Source organism: Notamacropus eugenii, chromosome 5 (genome assembly GCF_028372415.1).
Source record: "Notamacropus eugenii isolate mMacEug1 chromosome 5, mMacEug1.pri_v2, whole genome shotgun sequence".
Lineage (NCBI taxonomy): Eukaryota > Metazoa > Chordata > Mammalia > Diprotodontia > Macropodidae > Notamacropus > Notamacropus eugenii.
Genome location: NC_092876.1, coordinates 254710544 through 254726158, shown reverse-complemented (window position 1 = coordinate 254726158; position 15615 = coordinate 254710544). Strand labels below are relative to the sequence as shown.

Below are 15615 nucleotides of genomic sequence, written 5' to 3'. Positions count from 1 at the left end.
TATTGTCCTGATATACTTTTATGTTTGTTTGTTTATTGTTGTTGTTTTTTACTGGTACCAAATTGTTTTAATGCAAGTCAAGGTTATCAATGATACTTTTGTTGTCATTTTTAAGGCAATAGATATCTTTCTTTTCCGATTATTTAAAATTTTATTTTCCAGAGATGGGAAAATTAATTTTATTACTTATTCTTTCTTTGATAGTTCTATTTATTTATCTTGTATTTCTGCTGCTTGAGGTGGTTGTAAGTTGAACAATTTGCTTCTATTGACTTTATTTTGACAAGGATGCTTCAAATGGTTGCATTTTTAAATGTCCATCTTTTTTGAATTTATGATGAGACACAGATTTATAGAATATAGTATTAAGGATTTCATTTTACCTACTTTGCTTTCTTTTGCTTTGCTGTTTTCATTCTATTCTATATTTTCTGGCTCATGCAAAATAGTCTTTTGTTATACAAATTTATTTATCATTGTATTTGAATGCCTTTGTCCTAGTTTTTTAAAGTATTTTTTGTCATTTGAATTGTTCATTTTAAACACTTAATGTCTTGAAGTTTGAACTCTTTTTTTTTGAAATGAACAATGGATTTTTTTCTAGTGTTACTCTGTTTTCTGTATTCAGAAATTATAGGAAATTTTTATAATTATCTCTTGCATTATGATATTTAAGTTTTTTGGCTTGTTATATTCTCCTTGAGGTCTCTTCACCTTGTCTCTTTATATCTAATCTTTGAGATCAATGTGCTTTCTTTGTATAGCAATTGTTTTTCTTTTAACATTATTCCTTTCCAACTTCCAGATTTTCCTTTACTTCAGTATGTTTTTATTCTTAATCTGTTTTCTTTTTTTGCTTTTCTGGATGAACTTATCACCATGGATTCATTTTTAAATTCTGTACTGTTCTGCTGTGCAGCACATAAATTCTACTTGTTTCCTTTTAACTTCTTTTCTCAAGATTCTAATTTCTGTTTGAACAAATATCCTGCTGTAATTACATGTTCTCTTAGGAATACACTGTCTTCTGTGTTTCATTAGGTTTTGGTTCAATTATCTTTCCATTGCAATATTTATCTAGATAAGTTTGTAATCTTTTCTGGGTTCTGGTAGCCTTTTTCCCTTTTCTATTCATTTTTCTGATTCTGCTCTTGGTTTTTCAACTGATTTTTTTCTTCTTGAGATCTTTGGTGTTTTTAACCTTCTTTTTGTCTCATAGTCCCCTTTTAGTCACTTTATGATCTTTGCCCCTTCTATGGTCATTTTATCCTAGAACTGTACCTAAACACTCTTACCTTCCACACAATTTAAGGAATTTACTTTTTGCTGACTTCAATTCCAGCCCCAAATAGCTTCTAGGCAAACAGGACTGACCTCAGCTAAATTCAAGATCTTTCCTTAAAGACTTGTAGAGTCATTTGCTATATAGAGCATATGATATCCCCTTGCCCTCAATTCCATCTAATTTTTTTTTTAGTTCTCTGGCTGGGCTGAATTAGTATCTGCCTTTTTTTGCAGTGTTGGGGGAGGACAGAGTATGTATTTCAGGCAGAATTTCTGCTTCCTCAGTGTTTCCTAACCTGGAAGTTATTCCATGCTAAAGGAAGTCTGAACTCCCATATTTCTCTTCCTCGCTATGTGGCTGGATAAAGTTGATGTCCCTTACTTGTTACAGGGATGAGGCATGTTGACAATATATTTAGGAATGAAATTCATGGATAGGTCCAAAATCACATCCCTAAGGTTTGTTTTGTTCACTGTGGTAGAATGTGGAGGTTTGAGGAGAGAGGACATTGTAAGTTAGATTTATCCATTGTAAATTCATAAAGCATATTACCTTTTTGTTTCTTAATCCTTGAAAGAAATAATTCTCCTCACTGCTTAGACACATGCCATTCATTGATTGATGGCAGTAAATTACTTCTTAAGAGCTGTGAAAAATGAAAAGTTAGTTTTTAAAAAAAGTTTTCTTTTACCCTGAATCATCATTTTTCTGGAATATTTTCTCATTAGTGTAACTCTATTAAGCCATATTCTGCTAGTCCTTCTCACCTTTGTTTAGTGGTACATCAGCAATGTTCTACTTAACTGGTTAAGGCAAATATGGAGGGATGTGATATGCATGTTAAAATCTCCATCAGGAGACCTTCAGGCAATGACTTGGATCATCATTTGGTATTTATGTTCAATAAAGAGGAATTGTTGTTCTGGTATGAGTTGAATGAGATGATCCCATAGGTCTCTTGCTTTTCTGAGGTCATGTGGTTCATTAATCAATGTGAATTCAGCAGTTTTTCTAATGAATTACCATTACCTAGAATTATACATAAGGCCAATTGTTTGATAGTGTTACTGTTCTTGGGTAATTGTTTAGAATATCATTTTTCAGCATTTAAGGGCAAGCAAAGTTGACATTCAAGAGAGACATGTAAATTCTTCTCTATTTCCCTAGTATTATGCTCCTTTAGCATAATCAAGGAACTTGGTGGAAAAGTTAAGTTTAAAATCAGGGCTAAGGAATGGTTGATATGGTATTTTCTGCCTGTCAACTTCAGATGAAATTCCAGGGGCAGAACAGGGGTCTGTGCATAACTTTCATTAATCTGACCAAGGCCTTTGATTCTGTTAGTCATGAGGGATTGTGGAAAATCATGGTGAAATTTGGTTGCCCAGAGAAGTTCATAAGTATTGTATGCCAGTTCCATGAAGGCATGCTTTGCATATGCTCTGGATAATGGATGATGCCTTCCCACTTTCCCAGTCACCAGTGGAGCAAAGCAGGGCTATGCACTTGCTCCCATGCTTTTTAGCATGATATTTTCAGTGATATTATTGGATGCCTCTAATGAGGATGAAAATTACATCAAAGTCAGTTATTGCACTGCTGATAAATTATTTAACTTGAAAAGTCTATAAGCCAAGACTAAAGTGATAGGATAATTGGTGCATGACTTTTTGTTCACAGATTATTGTGTGCTCAATGCAGCCTCTGAGGTTGAGATGCAATCAAGTATGGATCAATGCTTTCCCTCTTGTGCTAATTTTGACCTGACAATTACCACCCAGAAAACAGATGCTTTGCATCAGTCAATACTGTATCATTCATATATGGAACCATCAGTTACATCAAATGGAGAAATTTTGAATGTTTGCTTACCTTAGCAGTGTTCTTTTCAGAGTTCTACACATAGATGACTTCGACACATGCATTGTCAAAGGTAGCTCAGCTTTTGAGAGACTCTGAAAGAAAGTGTAACGAGAAGAGTTATTAGACTGCCTACGAAACTGAAGGTCTAGAGGCATTGTGTTGACCTGATTGTTGTTTGGCTGTGAAACCTGGAGAGTATATGTGCCATGTCAGGAAGCTCATTTACTTCCATTTGAATTATTTTAGAAAGATTCTGAAGATCACCTGGAAAGATAAGGTACCAGACACTGAAGTCCTTTCTCGAGTTGAACTGCCAAGCATTCAAAATCTCCTCCAGAGAGTACAAATCTGATGGGAGGCCATATTTGAATACCAAAAATACATTTGCATAAAGGACTAGTTTATGGAGAACTCACCCAAGGCAAGCTCTCACATGGGCACTCTCAAGGTCTTTCTGAAGAACTTTGGAAATGATTATGTGACATGGGGGACAGTGGCACAAGACAATCCAGCATGGTGTACCTGCATCAAAAAAAGGCATTGTGCTCTGTGAGCAAAGCAGAATTGTAGTAGTTCAAAAGAAAATTGAGATGTACAAATATAGAGATATCTCCATTCCAAATGCTCATATGGACTATCTGTGCCCAACATGTGGAAGAGCCTTCCAAACTTGTATTGGTCTGATAAGCCAGAGCTGGACACATTATACCTTGACCTCAGCATGGTGATGTCATTTTGATCTTCTTTGGAAATGAAGGACAGCAACCAATTGAGCAATTAACCAATCAATCAACCAAAACACAGCTAGTTGGCATAATGTATTAGAGTGCTGGGTGTACAAGTTTAAATCCAGCCTTAGGTACTTACTAGTTGAGTGACTCTGGGCAAGTGACTTAATCTCTGTTTGTCTTGGTTTCCTCACCTGTAAAATGGGGACAATAGCATTTACCTTTTAGAGTTTTGACGAACAACGCGATAACCATTGCAAAGCTCTTAGCATGGTGCCTAACACATAGTAAATGCCATATAAATATTAACTAATATATATACACAGATGTATGTAAAGTGAGTATAAAAACTCAACAAAATCAAATTGTGAGTGTGTTCACTCATTTTTAAGTTAATCCAACTTGTCGTGACCCCATTTAGGGTTTTCTTGGCAAAGACAATGAAGTGGTTTGCCATTTCCTTCTCCAGCTCATTTTACTATAAGGAAACTGGTTAAGTGACTTATCTAGGGTCATACAGGTAGTAAGTGTCCAAGGCCAGATCTGAACTCAGGAAGAGGAATCTTCCTGACTCCAGGTCCAGCACCATTCAATTGCACCACCTAGCTGTTCCAAAAGCAAATTATTCAGTCCAATAAAATACAAATTACTATGCAAATGTACAATTAGTTTAAAAGTCCATCTCATTCCCCAAGTATAAGGACCTATGCAAACCTCATAGCATCTCTTTTGGATACATAATTTTCCTGACTTCAGATAAATCGCAAACTAGTTTAGATAGGGACAAAACACAAGCATAACACACACATAGTATCTGTGTATTCACTCTGTAATTCAAGCATTTCAAAGATATAAGCATAGATACTGGGAAGGTGGATGAACTTCAGAGGAATAGTAGAGAAATGGAAAATGGATATAGTTTAATCAGGGACAATTATTCTTTATGTTGTTAAAGTTTTTTTGTGTTATCTAATATTATATTGACAGGCTTTAATTTAAGAGTAAGAATAAATTTGCTTTTGAACACTTGGAAATCCTTATGAATAGTTAATCATCAATTCAGCACAGTGGTATCTGTTAAAGGTCCAACATAATGATGTTTTACATATCAATTCATAACTCAAGACTTTCCGGTTAAAATACTTCTTTTATGTATAACATTCAGTCAGGATATTTAAGATTAAAGAGAGAGGATCAGAATGATAAAAACTAACTTTTCATTGTCTAGTGGTTTTCAGTTATGTCCATCTCTTTGTGATGCCATTTGGAGTTTTCTTGGCAAAGATTCTAGAGTGGTTTGCCATTTCTTACTCTCGGTTACTTTACAAATATGGAAACTGAAGCAAACAGAGTTAAGCAACTTGCCCAGAGTCATATAGCTAGTAAATGTCTGAGGTCAGATTTGAATTCAGGAAGATGAGTCTTTCTGACTCTAGACCTGGTGCTGTATTCACTATACCACATAGCTATCTTCAAAAACCACATAACCAAAAATGAAAAACAAAAAAAGCTAGTTTAGGTCTGTTTAAAATTTTTGATATGTATTCCTTTTAAATTTTGGACCAACATGATTTATTATGGAAGAGATGCCATATTGTTTTAGGGAAAAACATTTATGATAGAACCTGATATTTTTGTTACTGTAAGTTTCCTACTAGAGGCAAGTTATAGAGGATCAGTTTCTGCAAATTTATTTATTGCCCATAAGAGGTTGTTGATGAGAGAAGGACCTGAAAAATTATCTCCATCTTTACATCTATCTGAATAAAATATTGTTTCCTTCTTATTGGAAAATGACAGTTATGGGGATTTCGGATACTATGCCTGGCATAGAGTAAATGCTTTGTTAATGTTTATTGACTGACTGCTGGTTTGGCATTTCCCCTAGATGACTGCAAATGGTCTCTTTAGCTTCTGGGACAAAATGAAAAAGAATCAGAGGAAATGGGAAGGGTGTTCTTTTAATTAACCCCAGCATGCAAGAGAGGAAAATGTACTGTCAGTGACTGTGATGGAGGGAAGCTGTGTCAACAGAGCTGTCATAGAAGGGGACCCATCACCAAAGTAAGGATTTCCAGTGAGTTAGAAAGAGGTGTTCAGTTCAGACCTGTACTTAAATACAATTTTAGATCAGTCAGTGACTGGCAGGAATTCCTATCATCAGGTATTTATTAAATGTTTACTGTGAGCACAGAATTGTACTAGTGTCAGAGGAGGGGAAGAGGGGTACACACTTAAGATAAAACTCTTTCTCTGTCTTTATGGATCTTTCCTTTAGTAGGGTGGAAGGCAAATAATCTTGGTAAACAATAATATGTAGATGCAAATGGATCTTCCACATTTTATTATTCATTATGTAACAATATTTTTCTAAATGAAAATCTTAACACACCTTAAAGATATATAAATAAATATTCAGCCACATATACAGGTACATATGGTTATATCTATGTCAGTAATTACAGTAGTCCTCACCAGAATAACCAGTTCCATTCTTGATGCAAGTTCATGGGAGGTTTCCAAAAAAAAAAAAAAAAACCCGAAAGGAAGCTTAATGCATTCAGCATACACTAGACTCTGGACTCCATGACTGAAGGCTATGGATGTACTTTAAAATATTAACATCATGCAGCATAAGCAGCCCCTTAGGGCTCAATGGCTTGGGCAGGACAAATAATAACTAATCCATCAAGGGTTGGTAGATTTCCTTTGATGTTGGAGCTTCACTTGATGAACTCCTTAGTCATTCTGGTTGTTTATGCTTGCATGGCTCCCCCTCCTCCCATGGGAGGAATTGACTATATTCATTGTCATTATTGAGATAAGGATTTATTTGTGGACTTGAGAAGAGAGTGGAACTGTTTTTTAAGATCTCCTTTGAGGAATGAAGATTAACAGGCTGGGAACAGTATATGCTCATGTGGCAAATGATTCTAAGCTAATTTTAGTAAAACATTAAATGGTACACCATGGGATCAGAGCTAGTATGGCAAGGAGAATGGGAAGTCAGAATGGGGGAAAGAGGCTGGGAGGAGAGAGATAGATACAGGGAATGGAAGCCATGGCAAAGAATGAGTAGATTTAATGTTAGTGAAAACTTGGGGGAGGTGGAAGGATAGGAGATAATAGCTGAGGAGTATCATTTCAAACTTGGAGTTTGGGGAATTACTGGGTTAGGCTGTTAGAATTGTCTTTGGTGCAAAAAACGTGTTCATTCTTCATTGCTGAAGAAGACCATGTCATCAGAGAAATGATGACATGACTTGCACTTGACTTTGTTTTGAGTGAGGGAGGGCTGTGCAAATCACCAGCCTCACTTCTTCTCCAGAGCCATCTGAATCCAGTGACCAGATATTCATCAGGATGACTGGAGATGACCCAGGATGAGACAATTGAGCTTAAGTGACTTGCCCAAGGTCACGCAGGTAGTGAACGTCAAGTGTCTGAGGTGAGATTTGAACTCAGGTCCTCTTGACTCCTGCACTGATGCTCTATCCACTGCACCACCTAGCTGCCCCTGGTGCAAAAAGTATTAAAGTTCCTGAGGAGGATGCTAGGAATGGGGTGGAAAGAAAGATCTTGAACTAAGTATAAATGTTCACTGAATGATCTGGAATCTGTATGTGTGTGTGTGTGTGTGTGTGTGTGTGTGTGTGTGTGTATGTGTGTGTGTGTGTGTGTGTGTGTGTGTGTGTGTGTGTGTAAATGATAACAGAGTTTGAGAGAGAGGGTGGTATCAATGAATTATATCAACTTCAGAAAAGGAAAGTATATAGAGGGTTAGAAGCAGCAAAAGAGAACAAGGAGCATGTCTGGTGTTCCAGGCTCTGTGAATCATGGTGAGTGGGAAGAGTGGACACCAATGGAGAGAGCTTGAATGAATGCCTTTGAGGGAAAAGTGAGGCTTCATTTAAAGTGAAGAACTAGAAGGAATGATGGTTGAATACTTTTATACTAGATGAGAGATTGCAAAGAGCATAGTGCAATGGGTTAGAAGCTGGGAGAGGAAAAGGGTCTGGGGAATGAAAACATCACCAGCCGGGAGGCCTATGACTGCAAGCTAATATTACAGTGATAATAATGATATCTGACTTCTGTGTAACACCTTAAGGTTTGCAAAATGATTTACATCCATTATTTTATTTGAGCCTCACAATACCGCTGGTAAAGGGATGAGTGAACAAGATAATGTGCACTTAGGAAGGAGTTAAGGCTGATTCAAACAAGGATGATGGTACATGAGAAGGTAGAATGGATATGCAGCTTGCAACTAAGACAGTGAGACTAGATAAGAAATACTGCAAGGATGTTTTAATTTCTGCTTTTATATCACCAGCATGGAACACAGTGCTTGTCACATGATGGGCGCTTAATAAATGCTGGTTGGTGCACAGATTGACTATGATTGAACAGTATAATTAAAAGTAGATTGTTGTGGCATACTACAGTTGCAGAATGTAAATGTGATTTATGGAGTTAATATGAGTTTGATAAGGATTTCAAAATTCTGGTGTTTTGAACTATACTTCCAGCCACTCTTGCCCCTTGAAAATCAATGAATCAATCAATAATTAAGTACCTATTATGTGTTAGGCACTATGCTAGTATATTTCAAGTACAAAGAATGAAACAAACTCTATTTGTAAAAAGATTATATTCTAATGGGAAAGATAGTTCTATGACAAGGGGAATCAAGAAGAAGGGGGTGCATGGTGAGATATTTTAGGAGTAATTTTGGTTTAATAAAAAGAGTAAATTATTAAAAAGATGAGTGAGCTAATCTTTATCTGTTATAGACTAATTGTTGGACCAATTTATGTGGAGTTTGCCTGAGATATAGTTAAGACACCATCCATCCCCTGGTCATAATGTACCCTAATTACAGGAAAAGTGCCAAAGAAAAAATAGTTTCTTATGCATTGAAAGTTAAACTGAAATCTATAAAGTGACAGTGATATCATGCCACCAAATAATTTTAAATAAGAACTGAGAAGATTAATGATATAACAAGATAACTTAGGACCTGCCTTCTGAAATACATATAAAGATATTATTATAGTTGGTAGAAAGCCATTTATTCTTATTATTTTAACAGGCAGAATCAGTGTAAAAACTGTTACCAGGCTCTCTTAAAAAGATATACTAACCCACCTGTTTTGGAATTTCTCAAAGTAGAGAGATGTCACTTTTAGAATTTTATTACACTTTGAATTTTGTTCAAAGGATAACAGCTGTTGTTTCTTTGAAAAAATCCATAAATCACTGTCACTCAGCATTAAATAATAGTGTGGGAACATAATTTGAAATAAGTTTTGTGCTTGGAGTATAACAAGTGTGTAGTTAGGGAATATGATTGATGTGACCTTCTTTTGCTACATATTTACATAAATTTATCTATGAATAAGCAGTCTTATTTCTGACACATAATGAGAATTACATAAGAATACCAATTAAAGAGTTAGGGAGTGAAAAAAATCAATTTCTATCGTTATTCTTTGTCAAATCTGATTGTCATGAACATTTTATAAGGTTATGACCAATAGTGAATATCTGTCTCAGCCTGACCATTTATTTCCCAGTTATTTCCACTTTTAAATAGAAGTCAGGTGGTAGAGAAGCAAAAATTTTAGTCTCAGTGGGTTAGATTTGACGATCACAATGAAGTGACTTAATAGAAATTCTTAACAATTGTTTGATATTAAAAAGAAAAAAAAGTTTTTGTAATTTCAGAAGAACAATTACAGTAAATATTTCTCTCTTAATCCACAGGAGCTGAACTTATCCAAGATACTATTGTGTTTCTAAACGTTATTTTCTCAGTACTTTAACATCTTCATATCTTATTGGTTCTTTCACATTTCATTATCTCTTATCAATTGCTCATAAAATTTGATCTATTTCTAAATGAAAATCTTGTTTCAGAATCAGAACTAATACTATTCTAAGACTATAAAAATAATTTCTAGAACTAATAGTTTCTTGAGTCGTATTACTCTTTACAGGTTACATTCAGTTTTTAACAAATAATCATGACCATTAATAAAATAGAATATTTATATGAAATATTTCATCTACTGTGTTTGAACTTATCCTGTCAGAGAATTCCCTTGTAAATATTTATGTCTGAGTTCATAAAGTCCAGCATCATAAAACCATGTTTTCTCATGAAGTGCAGTTTAGGGAGTAGAAAAATTTTAAAGCAAGTCTAAGAGTTTGAAAGAAGGTAAGTTGCCAGGAAGATTTCATATGTATATATATACATACACACACACACATAAGCACATATATATGTGAATATATGTATATATGGCATCCACACACATTTATATGCATATATACATACATACACACATATATGTACATATGCTTTTAAATACATATACACATATACATGAAGTCAACAAACATTTATTAAGCTCCAACTGTGCCAAATATGACTGGTAAAAAGAAGACAAAAGACAGCTCTTGCTCTTATGAAGCTCACAATATAATGTGTGGAGAAAACATGTAAATTCGCAAACAAGATATGTAAAGGATAAATGAGGGATAGTTTCCAAGTCCAATGCTCTTTTTTTACCACAAACAACATCTCTTAATGGTGATTTCCTTACTCTAAATTCTTGAGACATAACAAAATTACCTATGGTGTCTATAAGAATAGAAATAGTCTATAAATAAGTTGATAATTAGTCATATCCTCCTGGAGTGTTTGTTGTTGTTTTTTCTTTGTATAAACAAATATTGTTCTTGAAAGAGACAAAGACATGGCTACTGAGGCACAAACTTAATTTCCCAGCACACTCACATCTAACTAGAGTCTTCCATGGAGAAAGTAGGATTTCAGATTGAGATACTTTAAGTTTCCATTCTTGGTCTTTTTATTTTTTCAAATTGAAAATAAGGACATTAAAAAGTATAGAACATTTAATAGTAAAAACAAGGTTGAACGATTTCATTAGAATAAAATGGTATGTGAAAGAAAGAGGTAATTTTGATTTAACCAGTCTCAAAGTGATCTTCTTGCCTAATAGCTTTATTATTACATGCTTTTAATTAGTGTATAAAGATCATGTGGATTGATTATCCACTTAACTAACCTCAGAGTCCTTTTGTAGGAGAATTAAATGCCTATAGGCACAATGCTTTGAAGTAGAATTCAAGATTCATGAGTAAAGCTGTTAATACATTCTGGAAATACATTATTTTTTGTAAATATATCTGTGGAATTTGATAGGAAAATGTAGTTCAATATAATTGTTTTCCTCAACCAATTCTTTAGTAATACATCTAATGCACAAAGTGAAATTAGAAATATCTGAGGAAAATTTTGTATATGAATTGTCAATTAATTTGGAGATATAATCACATATAACATATTTATGTGTGGAATACATCTTATATTTGTGTATGAAATAAGTTAATTTATATATGGAGATGTGAAATAATGTGATGAAAATCAGGACGTCATGTTTTCAGTAGAAAAAAATTATGGGAATGGGAAATAAACATTTAAATAAAATCCATGGAGATAAATTTCCTTCCCTTCTTCCCTTCCTTCTCTTTTTCCCTTTCTTCCTTCTTTCCCTCGCTTTAACTTTCCTTCCTTCCTTTGTGGATTTTTTGTATAAATTTAGGAAGAAATAGAGTCTGATTACTGAGTAGTGTTTGCTATGATTATGGACTGTCCAGAAAAAAAAAAAAAGTTTAAAATTTGCAACCTGAGGATCCTGTCTAGGATAAATTCCTTATGTTGTCAAGTCAGTGCAAAGGACAGGGGAGAGGAAGGTAATAAGGTATTTACAACCTTTGAGAGAAAGTCTTATTTCAGTTAGTATCAGAAGATAGAAAAATATAACAGTAAGTGGCCCAAGGATAATAATGTAGTTCCAGATGGCAAAGCAGAAGTAGAGAGAGGAGGAAAGCATAGGGCTGAGTTATGTAGTCATGAGATGGACTGAGGTCGTAAGTAAATGGGATTGACAACTGCACAGACAGAGGCTCAGAATCAGAGAGGTTATAGGCATATGAGTTAAGGATTTGGTAGATACTTGGGAGTAGAAGGGCCAAGGGGGAAGTAACATAGGACCAAATGGGATCTGAAGTTCTAATGATAAAATTCAAAATTCTTAGCAAGGCATCCAGGATTCTCCATAATCTCGATCCAAGGTGTCTTTCTAGATTTAATTTGTACCATTCACTTTCATGTGCTCTGTATTCCAGATTCACAAAATTGCTTACTTTCCTAGGACTTCATCCAGCCACTGTAGATTTGCCCATATCATCTCCTGTCCTTGTTTTGTTCCTCTTCTGTCAAGGTATAGATCAGGTGTGAAGGTGATTTCTAGTCACATGTAATAAGTGTGACTGAAACTGTTGAATTAACCATTCCAATCACCTTGCATTTATAAGAAAAAGGTTTTTTTGTTTGAAGAACAATAGTTTGCTCCTTCTGCTAATCTATTGAATGCTGTAACATGGGCATAGATCCTTATGGGACAGAAGGGTGGATGGACAATTTATAATTAATTTTGTGAATAACAATCAGTAGGTGGAGAACTTTTCCTGAGTAAAGCTCTAATTAGTCTGAGGCAGAGAAACATACAACTGATCTTAGTCACAGAAGCCAGAGAACAGCACATATGTGTTTATTATTTGTAAGAGGACTAATCTTTCAGCCCTTTCACCTGTCAAGATAGCAGTCACTTGAATATTGTTATCTTTAAACAGAAAGGTCAATCATGTTAAACAAAAAGATTCCGAAGGAAGGATGGCTTCGCATTTGACATAGATCTGCTTGGAAGATGACTATTTTAAAGGAAAGAGCCTTGGAGAACCCTACAGGGCTAAGAATAAAAGCAAAATATTAGGTTTCCTCTTTATACTGGATTTTTGATCCCAGACAAATAAGTTAGGATAAATTAAGAAGTATATCAAGGGTTGCTGGCTTATGTAAATAAACATTTGTATTGAGTGGTTTAAGGAATATAAAAATCTGGATAGGGCAGCAGAAGTTTTAGGATTTTTCATTTATCAAAGCCAATGATCAAGGTGGATTTGGTTGCTTTCTAGTAATTTATGCTTGAATTATATTTCCTGATCTTATACTTATGTTCATTTGAAGGAAGCAAAATTCCTTTAAACAAAAATGTGCTGCCTATAGAAAGAATTGGGGGTAAACATTCTGTCAATAGGGCGTCAACCCAGTTGGCAGAAGACTAAGTTCCTAGTAGTTGAACAAGCTCTTCGCATAGGAGGAGGAGAGGCTTCATCCGCACCTTAGCATGTGCAGTCTTTGTGTCATTGGATGGAAGACCGCTGCTGGAGAGGACATGCATATGGTTCAAGCTGAACCTTCCTCACCTAGAGGACAGAAGGTAATGAGTACCACTAGAGGTGTAGCAAAGAGGGACTCATTTCCTGGAACACAATTTCCTATCTCTGGTAAGGATGCTTATGTCCATGATGAATGCTGTTAGAACACATCTTCATTGCATCACAAGTAGAAATAACATGCCATCCCAATCCATGTGATAGGTCTTTATAAATGCTTATTGACTGGCTAAAGTTTAACAGAAAACTATTCCAATATTCTGACCATTTTATTTCAACATTGAAGGTTATTTGTGGATAAATCAAAAAGACTAAAAGGAAAATTTGGGAAATACATCAAGATGCCTTCAATCACATTATGTAGTTTATGAAAAAGTCTTTCTATTAATATCTCAAGGATATTGCGCAAAACAACAGTAATATACTTTTATCTATGAGGTATATATATGCAATATATATATATTTATATATAAATATATATATTTATATATAAATATATATATAAAGTTTACATTTCACTTCACTTTTTTATGGTCATTAAAAATTCTTTCTGTTTTCTTTGCTCTCAAAACTTTTACTTTTAAGTCAGGAATGGACCTACTCTGGAATAAATACCAGATTAACTTCAAATCGAAATGATATACAGGTACAATTTCCAAGTCACTAGACAGAATATACTGCTGAGATCAGAAACAGAATGAAATTGAGTATGTTTTCAACAATGAACTGCTAAGTTTGAACTAAGGCAAACAACTTGTGATATTTAAACCCTTGTCTTTGAGACTCTGATCCTCACATTTGCAGTGCATGAGAAGAGAGAGCAGAGCATCATTATTTAGAGTTCATAATGATTTATTGTTCATTTCTCAGCCTTGGATGACCAGGGTTTCTAATGAACAGCAAAAGGACTGGGTATGTCTCTATGATGAGGGTGGCACAATTACAAGTGACACATGGCAAAGTTGGAGAAATGAGATGCCTGTACTGCAAGAGACCCAATTTCCATTTGTTAATATAGTGTTAGAAAAGCCCACTGGTCTGTTGGCTGCTGTCCTACTGAGAGAGAGCCAGTTGTCAAGCTCAGTTAGCAGGAATATTTTTCTTTCTTTGCTTAAGCTATTTATAGCTGTATCTAGGGGAAGAAATGCATAGAGGGTGTTTCTCAATAAACTTGAATAATGCTTGAACAGGTGATTCCATGGATAAAGGAAAAATACATATAAATGAAGTTTGTAACCCATTACAATTTCTCATGTTCACTTACCACCTAAATCAAAGGAGGCAATTTTTACTCTTAACCCTAAAAAGCAGAGTCATGAGTTTAGGGAAAGGGGAGATAAAATACAAGATATAACAGATGAAAATTATGGTTTTTTTCTCTTTTTGAATAATGTGATAGTTTCTAAATGGAATCTTTATTTGATAAGTTGTTGAAATAAAAAAAAAACACCTATGCAATATGCAATAGGGAAGATAAAATGTGTTCCCTTAATGTTTTCCTTTATCTACTTTAAATGTTGATTTCTTTCATCTTTCTCTTCCTTCCTTCCTTCCTTCCTTCCTTCCTTCCTTCCTTCCTTCCTTCCTTCCTTCCTCCCTTCTTTCCTTTCTTGTTTCATTTTCTTTCTTTCTTTCTTTCTTTCTTTCTTTCTTTCTTTCTTTCTTTCTTTCTTTCTTTCTTTCTTTCTTTCTCTCCTTAATTATTATTAGAATAGATGAGGTTTTAAAAATGGATATTATTCTGAGGAAACATAAAAATCATTACTTTTAAAAAACTCACATTTCAGTGACTGTTAGAGTTATTGCTGTGGCTTTTGGTATGGCAAACTCGGATATTTTGAGGATTATTTAAGCACACAATGAAACTGAATCACCAAGCTGAAACAGAAACTGAATCACCAAAGGTAAAAGTCTTAAAGAATTGACGTAGGATATTAAACAGCCTAAGTGACTTATTCAAGCAATCATGAGTGTCAGAAGTTACTTGAACACAAATGTTCTTGAATGTAACAGGCTCTTACCTATTATATCAAACTATGTCTAATTCATAGTAAGAAGAAGATGCTTAATAAATGTTTGAATGAATGACCTTTGTTTCTCATTTTTCCAGCCTTGTTCCAGAGGCCTTTTCTACCCTTGTCTACTGAGTATCTCTCATGTTCCTAGTACAGAGTTGCTTGACAACAACACTCAGATTATAGTTTCTGTAATGGACGTGTGCATCATGAACTAGACCAATGAGGGTATAGATTGAAGTAACTTAATAGTTATTTAAATCAAATGTTCATATCTGTCCCTTTTCTTCTTAACGTTGCTTTTCCAGCAAGTAACTAAATTTTTTCAAGGAAAGTAAGATTTTTAAATTCATAGGGAATAAGAATTAGATCTCTTGTGACATCAATATCATTG

At 34.6% G+C, this 15615-nt stretch overlaps 1 long non-coding RNA gene across 2 annotated transcripts in view; it reads right to left on the bottom strand.

Annotated features, from left to right (window-relative positions):
• Positions 1–15615, bottom strand: part of LOC140505977 (uncharacterized) — a 79290-nt gene that overhangs the window by 54099 nt on the left and 9576 nt on the right. The window contains exons 3-6 of one of the 2 annotated variants that reach the window (XR_011967721.1): positions 4016–4070; positions 3565–3670; positions 3158–3240; positions 1838–1931 (exon numbers count right to left, since the gene is read on the bottom strand). This is a non-coding gene — a long non-coding RNA (uncharacterized lncRNA). The remainder of the gene's footprint in view (positions 1–1837; positions 1932–3157; positions 3241–3564; positions 3671–4015; positions 4071–15615) is intronic. The other variant, XR_011967722.1, reaches the window with a different exon arrangement.